This window comes from Canis lupus, chromosome 5 (genome assembly GCF_048164855.1).
Source record: "Canis lupus baileyi chromosome 5, mCanLup2.hap1, whole genome shotgun sequence".
NCBI classification, from domain to species: Eukaryota; Metazoa; Chordata; class Mammalia; order Carnivora; family Canidae; genus Canis; species Canis lupus.
In genome coordinates this window covers 32,697,091-32,712,640 of record NC_132842.1, presented here as the reverse complement: position 1 = coordinate 32,712,640, position 15,550 = coordinate 32,697,091, and the positions used below count along the sequence as shown (strand labels likewise).

At 48.3% G+C, this 15,550-nt stretch overlaps 1 long non-coding RNA gene across 1 annotated transcript; it reads right to left on the bottom strand.

Moving 5' to 3' along the window:
- Positions 1-602: 602 nt before the first annotated feature.
- On the bottom strand, positions 603-8,318 carry LOC140632929 (uncharacterized). The gene is made up of 3 exons (XR_012030574.1): positions 8,232-8,318; positions 5,379-5,841; positions 603-1,118 (listed from the first exon to the last, which is right to left on the bottom strand). It is a non-coding gene; the product is annotated as an uncharacterized lncRNA (long non-coding RNA).
- Positions 8,319-15,550: the final 7,232 nt, after the last annotated feature.

Here is a 15,550-nt window from a genome sequence, read left to right as displayed (position 1 = left end):
TCTGTCCAAGCAGCCAAAGCCAGTCGCCTCGACGGAGCACACATGAGGGCTGACCCACGTTAATGACACAGCACGGTCCTTTCGGGCCTCACCTATATTGGCAGCAGGTCCTCACCACATGAAGGAGGGCCCCTTCACCTGCCAGCCTCCGCTCAGGCGTGCCACGGGGCTGGCAACTGCACCCTCAGGTGTCACCCATTTGTGGCCACATATCTAGCAACGTGCTGAAAGCTTCAGTGGCCAGGGTCACCACACCCAAGGTGAGGGACCTGCAGGGATATAGCTGCAAGCACAGACACCGGACCCTCCTGCTACAAGCACCTCCCTTCTTGCACTGGAGGGAGGGAATGTTTTAGGATTGGTTTCGGGACCGTGAAGGGAGCAAGGGGCTGGGGCACAGCTGAAGCTCCTCGGGCTGCCCCGCCTTTCCTCCGTTGGCCTGAGAGGACCCAACAGGCCCTTTCAGCACAGGATCACCTTTTGGATGAAGGGTTATTTACTTCCAGGATTTGTCATTCTCCGTAACACATTGTTTGCTATAGATTTGGAAAAAAAATCACACTTCAGAGAATTCAGTGAAAAGCAAATTTCATTTTCTCAGTTTCTTTGTCCCCCTGCCCCAGTGTAATCACTGTAAATATGCATGTGCTCATCCCAAAGTAGTTATTGAATTCCTACCACACGCCCAAAGATGTTGTAGTCTTGGAAGGTACAGTGGGTAAGTGAGGCTCTGTCCTCGTGGGGCTCACAGCTGGAGGTGGTGGCTCAGTGGCCACTGGAGACAAGCAGGTGGGCTCATCAACCCACCAGGGGCCCGTGGCGCTGGCCGGGGCGGGCTGGCACAGCGGCGGTGGGGGTGACCGCAGCGCTGTGGGGCCGGTAGACCAGATGGCCCAGCTGGTCCCTGCAGACACACAGGGCTCTGGGTGTGTGACTCACGTCTGTGGCTTCTCTTCTAGAGCAGGGACCAGAGCAAGAAGCGTCTGCATCTTGTAGGCGTGCGATCTCCTTGGTCTTCATAGACTTGCGCGGGGGGTGTTGGAGAGCGTTCCAAGGAGAAGAGGTGGAGACGGGCTGGGAGGCCCCTTGCGCTGAAGGTCACGGATTTTCTGTGGTCGCTGGAGGAGATGAACATGCAGACACACAGGCTAAGCACCCGTGAAAATAGCCCTCCGTGAGTCATCCTGAAAAACCAGCTTTGAACAAAAGGGTGTGTTTCCCTCATGGGGAGGGGGCTTTCTCCCTCCCTGTGTTAGTGGCACCCCCAAGATGAGGACGAGCCGGGCCTCAGCAGAGGAGGCATGTGGCCAGCAGTTCGGATGGCACCTCCCCGCAGTGCGCCCACACCTGCTCCCTGCTTCCATTCTCACCTCTCTGAGCACCCCAGCGTTGCTGGTGTCTGGGTCAGCATTCCTGGTGAGCTTCGGCGCAGGGCCGCCGCGTGACTGACAAGCACCCCAGCTTGTAAAGACGTCACGTGAGACAGGACTTTGTTCAAGGTCCTGAGGAACTTCCCATGTGGCCCCTTCTGTTTGAGCCCCCTCCCCTCACACAAACTGACCACCGTCCTGGGGAGTGGGATGTGGGGGCCCTCACCTCCTGCCCCCCAAGCCCGACCCCACTGGTGGCAGACAGCGCACTGCAGCTGGAGGTCCTGTGTGTCACTTAAAGGAGCAAAGCAATTTTCCACTTTAAAGGACCCACTGGCCAAGAACATCTGCGGCAAACGTGTGCTTTTCCCTGGACTGATGTTGAATGAGGGGGTCGAGGGCCATCAGACGTGCCATCAGACGTGCAGCGAGGAGCACATGACAAACTGCCACTGTGGACGGATGGCTTGTGGCCCCCCCAGTGCATATGCTGACACCTAACCCCCGGATGATGGTGTTGAGAGGTGGGGTCTTTGGGAGGGGATGAGGTTGTGAGGGTAGAGCCCCCAGGATGGGATTGGTGTCCTTGTAAAGGAGACCCCAGAGAGCCCGTTGTCCCTTTATTTACTTGAGGACACAGCGAGAGGATGCCATCTGTGAACCAAGAAGTGGGGTGTCTCACCTGACATCAGACCTGCCCCTGCCTGGATCTTAGACCTCTGCCCCCTGATCTTGGACCTGCCCCCACCTGGATCTTGGACCTGCCCCCACCTGGATCTTGGATCTGTCCTGCCTGGATCTCGGGACCTACCCCCACCTGGATCTTGGACCTGCCCTGCCTGGATCTTGGACATCCCCTCCCCCTCCCTGCCCCAGATCCTAGACCTGCCCCCTGCCTGGATCTTGGACATCCCCTCCCCCTCCCTGCCCCAGATCCTAGACCTGCCCCCTGCCTGGATCTTGGACCTACCCCTGCCTGGACATACCCCCCCCCCCCCCGATCTCAGACCTACAGCCCCCAGAGCCTGGTTAAGCTCTCTGTCTGTGGTGTCCTGTTAGAGCAGCAGGAGCAGACCGTCCTATGGCATCGCTAGTACCTGAAACACACAGCTAACCCCCAGCTGGCAGGTCTGGGGGTCACAGAAGGAGGTTGGTAACATATAAATAATACAAAACTTAACAACCAGGAAGACTATTCTGTGAATATTGCAGTGATAACCATACTGTATAATAAGTAAAGCCAGTCTGCATTCACACACGACGTGGTGGCGGTGGGCATGGAAAAAGGACTGGCATTAATGAAACCCTAAGAATCCCGAGGGTGATCTTCTTGGCTTGCATGATGTGCACAAATTCCATCCACAAGATGTTTCTCTTGCTGTTACGGCAAAGTCTTCTATTCCAACGACAGTTTGTACCTGCGTGTCTGACCTTGCGAAGGTATGAATGGAAGATTTTCTGTGTCTTGCCTAAAAAGAGGGCCTAGACTTTGTGTTCTGGTGGTGATTGGATTTTACTTCAAACTAAATCTGGGAAGGCGGGGAAATATGCCTGGTCTAAATCACTGAGCCGTGTGTTATTCCTCAGGGCGATTAGATTTTCCTGCGTTACAGGTGGATGTGTGTCTGCTTTTCCTCCCTGCTCTGCTGGATTAGATTTGGCCTGGTCCTGACCAGAGAATGAGGCTTTCAAACTGATCCAAACTGCACTTATGGTGGGGACGTGACCACCCTTGTCCAACGAGTGAGAGTGGATGGTATAGTTCACAGAAATGGAGATACGTAATGAGCACGTCAACTCAGTCCATGCTTACCTAATGCTTCAGAGCACTTGGGCCTTGAGAGGTGTTTGATTTGGAATCTGTCAAAATTCCTATCTTGCATCTGGCTTTCCAGGGCCTGCTGCATCGTAGGCAGCGATCATATTTTTTGTTGTTGTTGAATAAATTAACGTGGTCTGATGCTCCAAAGCACTTAAGATAAGTGTATATATTTTGATATCAAAGTCTACATATACATTTTGTTTCCTTATTAAAGCTGAGGCCTCATGGAAAATGACCCTGGAGGTGACATGATCCTATGCCCAGGGGTGGTCTGTCATCAGTTGAACCTAGCCAGGCCACTCAGTGGAGTCCAGATCGTCTCCGGTCTGTTTGATTCAAGGAGTGTTCCCTGCATGCCTTCCTGGGGTTGTTTGTTGTTTATATTGGGAGCAGGACTCATTTCAGTTTGTGGATCCTTGAGCACATCGCTTTCACTAGGAAATCATTTATTCCCAAGGAGACTGCACTTCTGACTTTATTCTCGCGACAACAGCCTGGTGTCACGATCATGTGGAGAGCTCACTAACGACTCTGGCTCTAGGTATCGGCCCCGTGGCATCAGGTCGCTCATCAAATCGCAAAGCTGGACTGACAGACGTGGGTCAAGGTGCAGCCCAAACTCAGCTCATGAAGAATTTCCCAGACTCCCACTGATTGGGGTCTCTCACCTGACCCATTGGCCCTACTGGTCTCCAAGACGGGTTTAGGAGTCTGAGCCAGCCTGGAAAGTCAGTGGTTTGAGATAAATGTCACCCTCAGAAGGAAGGACTACGGTGCACTAGCAAAGCAGACCACCTGCTGGCAGAGCATTAGCATGTCCAGAAATGCCTGAGAACCAGTCTTGGTGGCTCCGTCTCAGCAGAGCTGTTGTCTATGAACACAGACACCCTCATGCTTATGGGGTGAAGGCCAGCCTCCCGGGCTGGGACCCCGCTGAGGAGCGACGAGGTGACTCCCAGCCCACCCCAGAATGGAAATACACCCCAGGTGGGCACACAGCAGCCTCACACCACCTCCGTTAGATGAAATGTTTCATCTCAACCACAGGAGATGGAATATTACATCCATCTTGCGACGATCTTTATTTTATTCCACTTTTTAGGGACTTCCTCCTGAGGAGACTGGGCGTGTGCTTAGCAACGGAAAGCTGAGTAGACGACGAGCCCTGTTTTATCACAGGTGTGGCTGTCTGCCAGCTATAAAAACAATCTTGACTAATTTTAAAAGTGGTCTTATTCTCAGAATCCCAGCCTTTTCTAGTCGAAGCAGTTAATACCCAACCCGCATTCAAAATCGGGATTAGCGTTCACAACCTCGTTACCCGGAAAATGCCGTTAAGCTGATGTTGGCTTACTCAGGAGAGTATAATTTAATGCGGTGGTGACTTTCTAGCTGGATACGTACCTTCTTAGATCTTAATTAGAGCACTGAAAGCTCTCGACACCTTTCATTCAAAGATCATTTTCTCCCTACATTTGAAGTCACTGGGATTCGACTGTCAGGGCACCAGCCACAGTCTGACGGAGGATTTGTTTTCAAAACTGTTTCTCGAATGGCAACTCAGGGCAGCCTGATTACGAAGTTTAAACATTGCTTACCGAGTGAACCTCTAGAGGGAAACATCTCATTTTAACGAGACCCTGGGGAGGCCCAAGGATCCTGCTGCCTAACTTGAGATTGTACGTTAGGCTTCGTGCTAAAAATAACGCGCACAACACCGGCTAGCATTATCTTTTAACGCGACCGTGGCGATCACAGTGTGATGTCCTTTAAAAACGGCAAAGCTTCATTAGGCTAAAGCAAAATCCACATTTCTTCTTAACTAGCCAGGCTCTGTGATGACAGGCGCAGAGACATCCCCGCTGGCTGGGGGGTAGGCACCGGCTCTCCGTGGTCCTGCGGCTCCTGCGGTTGCTTCGGACGCCCACCTACCCTCCCTCACTTCTAGTTGTTCGGCACAAGGTAGGAAAGGAAGAACAGGGGCGGTCTTCCCGCGCTGGGAGGCAGCAGGCTAGCGGGGACAGAAACGTGACTAATCACCTTGATGAAGCAGAGGCTTGGCTGACCCGTGTGACGCTGCGGGTGCCCCGAGTCCAATCCCCGTCTGGATGGATTTCCATACTCCAAGCCCTCGTGGGTCATGCTGAATAAGGGTGGAGGATTGGGTGACTCAACCGCACACTCACCTGTAGGGCCAGCAGATTTTTCTGGAGCCCTGCGATGCTCCCGATTCTGCTTTGAGAGATTCTAGAACCTACTTGCAGAACCAAGGGATAAGAAGCACCTAACCCGATCCACAGGTGTTTGGGTTGGTCAAGTGGAATGAGTCTCTCTCCTCTGGTCATCCTTTCACGTGTTAGTGACACTTTATGCCACTAACGACTTTGCCGCTGATGGAAAAATACAGGGAGCGGTCACCCAACAGAGCCTTCCCGGCCTAGGAGTTGTAATGCAAGTCAGATCATTTCTCGCAACCCTCGCTTGCTGTTGCATCTCACACAGATTGCACTCATGACTAAACAATTTTCCCAAATAGGACATCGAGGTCCTTGCGGATAGAGGCCAATCACTGCGCCATTGGCAACGTTTTCGAGGAGGTCTCTGTGGCCACCCTGTAGGCACGGCTGTTTACGAGCATCTGGAGACAGGCTGCAGAAGAGAGGGAGAAAGAAATGTATGCTCTGGAAAGGCCCATTTTGTGTAAAAGTGAACACCTGGTAGGAGGCCAGAGTCAGACAGAGGGTTATCCTACGGGACCGACACTGCTGTCTCCCTGAGTGGTTGTTGGGATTGTCGGGCGAGGCTTGTTGGAGCCGTGGGATGCCACCTGCATGGTTCCTAGTCTCCTCACATTAGCATCCCAAGTATCAGACCATGGGACAAGAGGGGATGAAAGCCGGGTCTTCTGAATTATTAATGGACACTCCTGGCTTCACGCATGTGTGAAATCTGAGGAGTAGTCACAAGCATAAGCTTTGCTTGTATGAATTCCCAGTTTAAAAGAATCATCATTGGGATGCCCGGGTGGCTCAGTGGTTAAGTGTCTACCTTCAGCCCAGGGCGTTACCCCGGGGTCCTGGGATCGAGTCCCACATTGGGCTCCCTGCATGGAGCCTGCTTCTCCCTCTGCCTGTGTCTCTGCCTCTCTCCCTCTGTGTGTCTCTAACGAATAAATAAATAAAATCTTAAAAAAAAAAAGAATCATCCTTAAAAAGCAGGCACAGGAAACACAACTCACATAAATGATATAATCTTTAAAAATCATCATAAAATAGGACGATTCCTTCAGCCCCCTCTCTTACACCCACATAAAAACCATCCATCCTCTCTTCTCCGTCTCTTGCACACCTGCTTTAAAAACCGTGGTGTCGGAGAAGAATACAATCATTATTGCAAGTTAAATCAAAGCTATAGAAAGCTGATAAAAGCTTTTCTTTGATATAAAGCTCCTATAAAGTCTTTTTCTGCGAGTTGGCCTTGGGGGGCGATCACTGTGCAAGGAAGGCTCTTTGGCACTAGGCTGATCTGGGTCTCGTTTGTCTTGCCCGCCTGGGGTTGCCACCGGGAGTTCCCTGCACACTCACCTGTGGGTACTCCCCGTGCACACCCGGGTTATCGCCCTCTGCTTGCGGACCCTGGGGACCGCGTTTTTAAATAAAGAAGATGTAATCCCCTCATGGATAAGTACATGAAGGGGTGCGCTAATTTTGCACTTTTCGTGCTCTTGTTTTGAAGAATGTATCTGCTCAGTTCTCTTTGAAATCAGCTTTTTATGCAATAAAGGTGGGAGGATGCTTCTGCATTAAGCCTTCGTTTGGCTTTAGGGCCGGGACTTTGGTTTCCTAGGAATGAAAAGGACCCAGTTGCACAGAGTGAGTGAACTGTTGAGGCAGGGCCCTGTGTGGTGCAAGCTCTGTGGCATCGCTTCACCTTCTCCTCCTCCTCCTCCTCCTCCTCCTCCTCCTCCTCCTCTTCCTTCTCCTTCTCCTTCTTCTCCTCCTTTTCTTCTTCCTCCTCCTCTTCCTTCTTCTTGTAGGCTCCACACCAAGTACAGAGCCCAATGCAGGGTTTGAACCCATGACCCCGAGATGGAGACCTGAGTTGAGGTCAAGAGGCAGATGCTCAACCAACCAAGCCACCAGATGCCCTGGTGCTGATTCTTTTTCTATTGCTCTTATTTTGTTTGGTTGTAGGGCAACCAGCTAACATTGTTAATCCTAATTCAGATGAAGAAACCAAAATCCAAAGAGAAGCTACCCACGGCCATACTATGAGCCCACAGTGGGCCAGTCTGGGAAGCTGCTGGCAGGTCACCCTCACTTTTTTTTCTTCCAGGGCAACAGGCAGAGAGAGCTACCCAAGGGGCATACGAGTCAGGGGTCTGCAGAGAAACGGGGCAGGAAGCTATGTATCCATGGAGGTTACACCTGTGTCATTCAGTAGATATACGCACATGTACTAGGGCTACATCTATGAAGGAGGATTTATTATGAGAAACTGACTCATGTGATCATAGAGGCTGAGAATTCCCACCCTTGGCCACCTGCCTGCTGGTGACCCGGGAGGGCAGGCGGTCTAGCCAGGCCGGGAGGTAGTAGGGTCCCTTACAGGTATGCTTCGGCAGCCAGATCCCGCTCAGGTGGCTTGGCGGCACATCGTGCTGGTTAACTTTCTGTGTCACCCTGACGGGGTCGCGGGATGCCTGGGCAGCTGGTCGGGCATTGTTCTGGGAGTGTCAGGGGGGTGTTTCCACGCAGGTTGTGGGAACCAGTGGAATGTGGAATGGGGATTGTGCGCCCCAATGTGAGGGCATCGTCCTCTCTGCTGAGGGCTCGAATAAATCCAAAAGCTGGGGGGAGGGAGAGTTGCCCTCTGCCCGCCGCTGAGAAGCAGACGAGCAGAGGGGATGGGGACCACCCTGGGGGAGGCGGACAGCCCTGTCGGGGGCAGCAGCGGAGCCAGAGGCCAGAGCGGCCGAGCAGGGGGCCAGTGGGGTCGTGCCTCCGCAGCCGCACACCTGGCCTCTCCCGCTGGCTCACCTGCATGCTCACCCCTTTCCTCCGCGTCTCTCTGAGGAGCACCCGACCCGGGCTCTGGGTCCTTCCTGCTTCCCCGAAGCCCCAGCCCCTTCTCTGCATCCTCTGGTGGCTCATTGTGACACGTCATGACCCCTCCAACCTCACGGCAGGGCCTCCCCGGACCCTCATCTCCCTGCAACACTGCATCTTTTCTCCACTGTCCTTCCACAAAACCAAGGATGCCTATGACTCAACGTCTCTGGTTCCCTCTCCCATCCCCCTGCCCCCACCCCGATCACTGTCAGCAGGTGGCCCTTCCCAGAGCTTCCCAGAGACCAAGTCAAGGTCCTGGGGCTCCCTGTTGCTAGCCCTGGGGCGTCACCTGCCCCCACCCCGGTCCGCCCTGACAACAGCACAGAAACCAGGTGGCCATGCCTTCTGGAAGGTTCGCTGTGGCTTTCCCCTGCCCCACCGGCTGCTCCTTCTCAGCTGGGTCCCTGTCCTTTCTCCAGTTGCTCCCTTCTTCCTCCCTGGCCGCTCTACCACCCCGTCTCCCAGACAGAGCTCAGCCTCCAGCCAGGACTTTATGCCCAGCTGCGTGCTGGAAGATCCCAGAGGCACGTCCCTGGGTTAGAGACCCAGGCACCCATCTGCGCAGCCCACAGCCCTCCTGATTTGCACGAGCGTTTCAAATACAACAGCCTTCGTGCCTCGCCTCTGTCACCACGTCTTCATCCCAATGCTTGTTTCTGAACAGTACTATTATCTACCTCTTGTTCAAGACACCTGCTTAACAACCGCTCTTGATTTCCCTGCCCCTGAGGCCCAACATCCCATCAGGGAGGGTCCAGCAGCCCCTGTGGTGGGGGCCCTCGACCAGGGCCCCAGCCCCCTCCTCTGACAGCCCCCCCACTCCCTCCCCCTTCCTCTGCCTTCCTGGAGCAAAGAAAGGGAGTTTGGTTAATAAAGATGTAAGTCACACAGCGCTATCACTTCCCCCCAATCCACTCTCCTTCCTTCAAGCTGGGAACCCCAAACAAGCACCCTCACCGAGGCCCCAGCATGTCTGCTCATGCTCCCCGGCCAGCTCTGCTTTCTGCTTTTGTCGACACCCCGCCCCCCCGACCTTCTCCTTAGCTCTAGCATGTTCATTTGCCCCGTGCACCATTCTGTGCTCTGAAAGGCACACCGTCTGCTCCTTCCCTCCCAGTCCGTGCACCCGTTTGTGCTCCTGACTCTGCCGTTGGCGCCTTATCTGATGCTGAGGACACCTGTTGGGAGCACTCACTCCATCCTGTTCCTGACCTGGAGGGGCCAGATTTCAACACTGGACAAGAAGCATGCTCTGGCTTTTGGTTTTATCTTGTTTTGTACCTACTGCTTCATCGGGTTTGGTTCCAAGCGCATGAGTTGATTCTGGGTTTCAGGGTGGGCTTTCCATCCAATTTGCTAGACATTGCATGGAGACGGTGGGCTTTCTGACCCTAGCCTTAGAGGGGCACGACTTCCTGGAGAAGCCCCCACTTTTGCGTGTCTCCAAACCTTGAGAGCCATGAAATTTCAGTTTATTTCTGCTTGCTTTGGCTGGTGCCCACAGGACAAAAGCTGTTCTGTGCATGGCTAAGCCCCTCTGGGTTCCTGACGTGTTGTCCATCCTGACAATTACTTATTATCCTGTCAGCTGGCCAGGAACTTTAAAATGAGCTTCTTTAGAGTTCAATCATCCTTTTATTATGTTCAAAGGGGAAGATGATCTGAATAACCTGGTGTGCCTTATTTCTGGAAATGGAACTCCCTCTGCCTAGCTTCCAAAACGTAGCTGCTTTTCTTTCCTACACTCTCCTAAAAAAAAAATTATTGTGAGTTTATATCTTTCAAAACATCTTTTTCCATATTTTACAGTGGGAGTTCAAGAAAGGGCCAAAATAAATGTGTGTGTTACCCGTTCTTTTTCTATATAAGTCTGGCCCGTGTATTTTCAGAGTACCACAATGTTCTTCTCCTGGCCAAGGAAAACACACAAAGCTCCAAAAATAATATGGGGGGGGGGGTATCTCTCGCTCAACTGAAACCTGGAAAGAAAGACTTTTTTAAAAAGGAAAAATTAGTCAGGTATATTTTCCCAAGTATATTTAATTAAACATTACAATTAAAAAAAATAAAGCAATGTTTATGGATTTTAAAAGAACACAAATTTATACACTAAAAAATTGTTGCTTTCCAGAGAATTCCTTTGGAAGGGTGCATAGTTCATTCATCCTTCCTTCCTTCCTTCCTTCCTTCCTTCCTTCCTTCCTTCCTTCCTTCCTTTCCTTTCCTTTTTCTCTCTTTCTTTTAAGCAAAGCTCAACCTTTAAAAAATGTTTAACCCTAGAAGTGTATCCTATGAATGTGGAGCTAAGACTTTGAAAATAGCCAAAATTCAGATTCAGTCAGCTATGGTAAATAATCTCCAACTAGTGTGTTGACATTTTGATAACTGTGTGTATTTGTGTTGTGTGTGCATGACTTTAAAGAAATGATTACTGGTAGTTTCTTACATGACTGAGGGCGATTCTAAAAGGAGGCTCTGATAGATATTGAGACGATGTTTGGGTTCCAGGGGAGATAAATGGTTCAGCTTTCCGAGGCGGCAATGCTGGCTGGCAATGTGTCTCTGCCACGCTCCCTGAGGAAGAGAGCCACTGTTCCCACACAGACCTTCCATCCTCGCTTTTCTGATTATTCTTAACTACTTCCCGGATGACATATTAGCTTCCTATACTTTTTAATAATCTCTTCTTACATCTTGCTTTGTTTTAGAAGTAGTTTCCTGATACAAAAACCTCATGATTCTGGATTTATATGCACCTGCACCAAGCAACTAGCTGCTAAGGTGCCATCAGATTAACCCCTGGGGTGATGCAAACCTTGTTATCAAAGCTGTATTGGTCAGAATCGTTAAAGTAATACTTAAAAATAATGAAAAGCTGGACACAGGTATTTATTTCTTAGACACTTAATTTTCACTAGTTCTTACATTTATTGTTATAGGAGTTACTATGAATCTCTCAAAAATGGGGAATACTGATTTATTTTATTTTAGAATAAAAAGGATATAAATAAACAAATAATGGAGAAATTAGATATAGGTTAAAAGAAAACAATCTCAATTTCACACCTTGTACAAAAATAGATTAAAAATGGATCATAGATTTACATGTAAAACATAAAAATATAAAATTCATAGAAATAACATAGGAATAAATCTTCAGAATCTAGGATTCGGTGAAGAGTTCTTCAATAGGACATCAGCGATGCAATCCAGAAAAGAAAAAATATATATAAATTGTACTTCTTCAAATTAAAAGCTTTTGCTCTGTAAAGGACTCTGTTAAGAGTTTTAAGATCCTATTAACAGAAAGACTCTGTGCAGAGAAGTTACAGACAGGAGGAAATATTTGTAAGCCACAGATCTGATGGAGGACTAGTATGTAGAATATATAAAGAACACTTAACACTAAAACAAAAATTAATTAGAAAATGTGCAAAAGACATGAGGAGATGTTTCACGGAGAAGGATTTTTGATAGAAGAAAAGCACATGGAAACATGTTTGGCATCAGTAGCTTTTAGGGAAATTTAAGCTTAAAATCCATATGAGGGGGATCTCTGGGTGTCTCAGTGGTTTAGCACTTGTCTTCAGTCCAGGACGGGATCCTGGAGTCCCGGGATCGAGTCCCGCATAGGGATCCCTGCATGGAGCCTGCTTCTCTCTCTGCCACTGTCTCTGCTTATCTCTTTCTGTGTATCTCTCATGAAGAAATAAATAAAATCTTTTTTAAAAAGTCATATGAATTATTATTACACACCTGTTAGATCAGCTACAATAAAAAATAGTGTCAACACCAAATGCTGGCAGGGACATGGAGAAGCTGAGTCTCTCTACATTGCTGGTGGAAATATACAATGGTGTGGTCAACTCTGGAAAACACTATGGCAGATACTCAAGAAAATAAATATGCACTTACAATATAATCCAGTATTTGATGTCCTGGAGATTTACTCCAGAAAAATGAAAAGTTATGCTAGTAGTAATGAGGGTAGGTAATTGTTTAAAGTAGCTTGGTTTGTAATTGCTAAAAACTGGAAACAACCAGGATGTCTCTCCATAGATTGATGGTTAAACAGACCATGGAGCATCCATACCAGGGAATATTACTCAACTAGACACAGTAATGAACTGTGGATACAGCACCTTGAATTGATCTCAAGGGCATTATGCTGAGTAAAAAAACACGGATCCTAAAATGTCACTTACTGTATAATTCTATTTGTTTAACATCATCAAACAACATAATTAGAGAAAAGGAAAACAGATTAGTGGTTGGCAAGGGTTACAGATAGTGGGGTGGGTAGCAGGGGAGGTAGATATAAGAAGAGATAGGCATTCGTTTTCCAGGGCTTCTGCAAAAAATGACTACAAAGCAGGGGAATTAAAACAATGGAAATTTATTCCTTCACAGTTCTGGAGGCTAGAAGTCTGAAATCATGGTGTTAGTAGAGCCATGTTCCTTCTGAAGCCTACAAGGGAGGATTGAGATCCTTCCTTGCCTCCTCCAGCTTCTGGTGGTCGCTGGCCATCCTTGGTGGTCCTTGGCTTGCAGACTCATCCTTCTAGCCTCTGTCTCCATCTTCATGTGATCTCCTCCCTGTAAGTGTCTGTGCCTCTTATTTTCTGATAAGGGCATAAGTTATCAGATTTAGGGCTTACTATAATGCAGTGTGGCCTCATCTCATCTTGATCACATCTGCAAAGACTCTATTTCCAAATAAGGCCACATCCATAGGTATAGAGCTAAATAATTCAATGTATCTTTGTGGAGGACCCAACTCAACAGGGTAGTACCAGGGAGAACTTTGTGGTGATGAATATTCCATATCTTATTGAGCCAGCAGTGGTTACACAAATCTGCACAAATAATAGAATGACACAGAAGTAGGCACACAGGTTGTACCCATGTCATTTCCTGTTTTTCACATTTTACTATATGTATGTAAGATGCAGCCATTGGCGGAAAGGTGCCTGGAATATCTTTGCACTGTCTTTGCAATATTTTGTGAATCTATGACTATTTTAAAATAAAAAGTTAGGAACTCCTGGGTGGCTCAGCAGTTGAGAGTCTGCCTTCGGCTCAGGTCATGATCCTGGGTCTGGGGATCGAGTCCCACATCGGGCTCCCTGTGAGGAGCCTGCTTCTCCCCCTGCCTGTGTCTCTGCCTCTCTCTCGGTGTCTGTCATGAATAATCTTTAAAAAAATAAGAAGTTAAAAAAAATAAGCAAGTCCACACCAGAATCTGCACAGAACCATTATTGAGCTTTCTTCATAGTTGCCAAAAGCTTGGAGGCAACCAACATGCCTTTCAGTAGGTGGATGGATCAATTAGCTGTGTCCATCCAGACTGTAGACTATTATTTAGCATTAAAAAGAAATGAGCTATCAAGTCATGAATAGGCATGGAGGAAACCTGAATGCATTGTATTAAGTGAATAATAATATTATTAAGTGAGTAACAATATTATTAGGTGAATAATTTAAGAAGGTTACAGCAGCATGATCCCAATTTTATGTCATTCTGGAAAAGGCTAAACTAGAGAGACAGTAAAAAGGCTGCCAGGTGTGTGTGTGTGTGTGTGTGTGTGTGTGTGTGTGTGTGTTTGTAGGGATGAATAGAAGGAACACACAGGATTTTCAGGGCATTGGAAATACTCTGTGTGATAGCATAATGATGGACACATGTCATTACATATTTTTCTAAACCTACAGAATGTACAGACACCAAAGGCTGCCCCTAAGGTAAACAACAGACTCTGGGTGATGAGGACGTGTGTTCATCCTTTGTAACAAACAGCAGCAGGTGGGGATGTTGACCATGGGGGAGGCTGTGGTTTGGGGAGGCAGAGGGTATGTGGGAAATCTCTGTAGATAACCTTTAAGTTTGCTGAGAGCCCATACTGCTCTAAATTAGTTGTTATTAATGAAAAAGAAAAAAAACCCACTTATTTCTATCTTCTTCTACACATGGGTTGGATTAGGTTATATAACCTTTACTGTGTGTGAGACACTCATACACACACACACATGCACACACACCCTATACACATAGCACACCACATGCATGTTGTTGGAGGGTTGACTTGAGTTTGGGGTCCGTTGGGTATCTCACCAAGTTGGAGCACTTGTCATGGCTTCTCACTTGTGCATCACATACCTTATTTCTTTCAACACCATGTGATTGTCCATTTTCCTGACTGGTCAAGATCTGGTTACGAGCAATGTCCTTGGTTGGGGACCGTTATGAGTCTCTTCACTCCATTAGGAGAGAAAATGTAAGATTCTCAACGTTCTTGGTCACCCTAAAGTCAGAGTCTTTAAGAAAAATCTGTTTTTCCCTGATGGCCACGCACATTTGCTTTGTTTAGTTACTTGAAGAAAAGGCTGGAAGGCTTACCTACCATCAATGTGCTCACAGTAGTTTATGGTGTCAGTTTGTGTCTCACGTTTATACTCTTTTGGAGTGAATGGGAGCTGCTGGTTTATTTCGGAAAGATGTAGTAACCGATAAATTTATATTCCAAATTTTCTTTTTGACTCCTATGATGAGGCAGTCACTTTTCATGTGGACCTAATGAAGAGTCTTTTTAAGCCTCATTATGTGCAAATTGGAGATATGGGTTGTAGTGATAAATGTGTCACGGCTTCTTCATTGAGAAATAGCACTGAAGTCGTTGGCTACCTCCCACTTTGGTTTTGCACGGCACAGAAAGGGCCATGCTTTACGTGGGACATAAGGCCACGTGTTTCTTTCCTGTCTCGTGACTGACAGAATGGGCTCTATGGCAAATGCCAGCTTCTCCACTAGCATCCTACGAATGGGAAAAAAAAAAGAGGCTGGGGCTTTAATAAGGGACTCTTCCCAATCTCGGATGATCTGATTGTGCAGCCAAACTCACAATGTGGAAAATGGAACATTTTATGAAGTTCATACATTTTCAAAATTGCTCCCACAATGATGTTTCATTTTGTGTTAGGACTGGAATGATGGCCTCTATCTATTCCAGAAAGCTTCAACATTGCCTCCAGTGAGAAGGGAAAGCTCATATTTCGAGGCCACTGACTGCAGCCCATTCAGATTTCACTGGGGAACATATGCCAGTTCCTTTTATGGTAAAGAAAACAGTGATGTATGAGAATCTCTGTATCCACATCCCCTCATCAGTCTTCTCGGTGTGTGGATCCGCCAGCCTGGCTTCCGCGGCAGGATTAAATATAATGTCTCCCAGCGAGCTAGTGACTAGCAA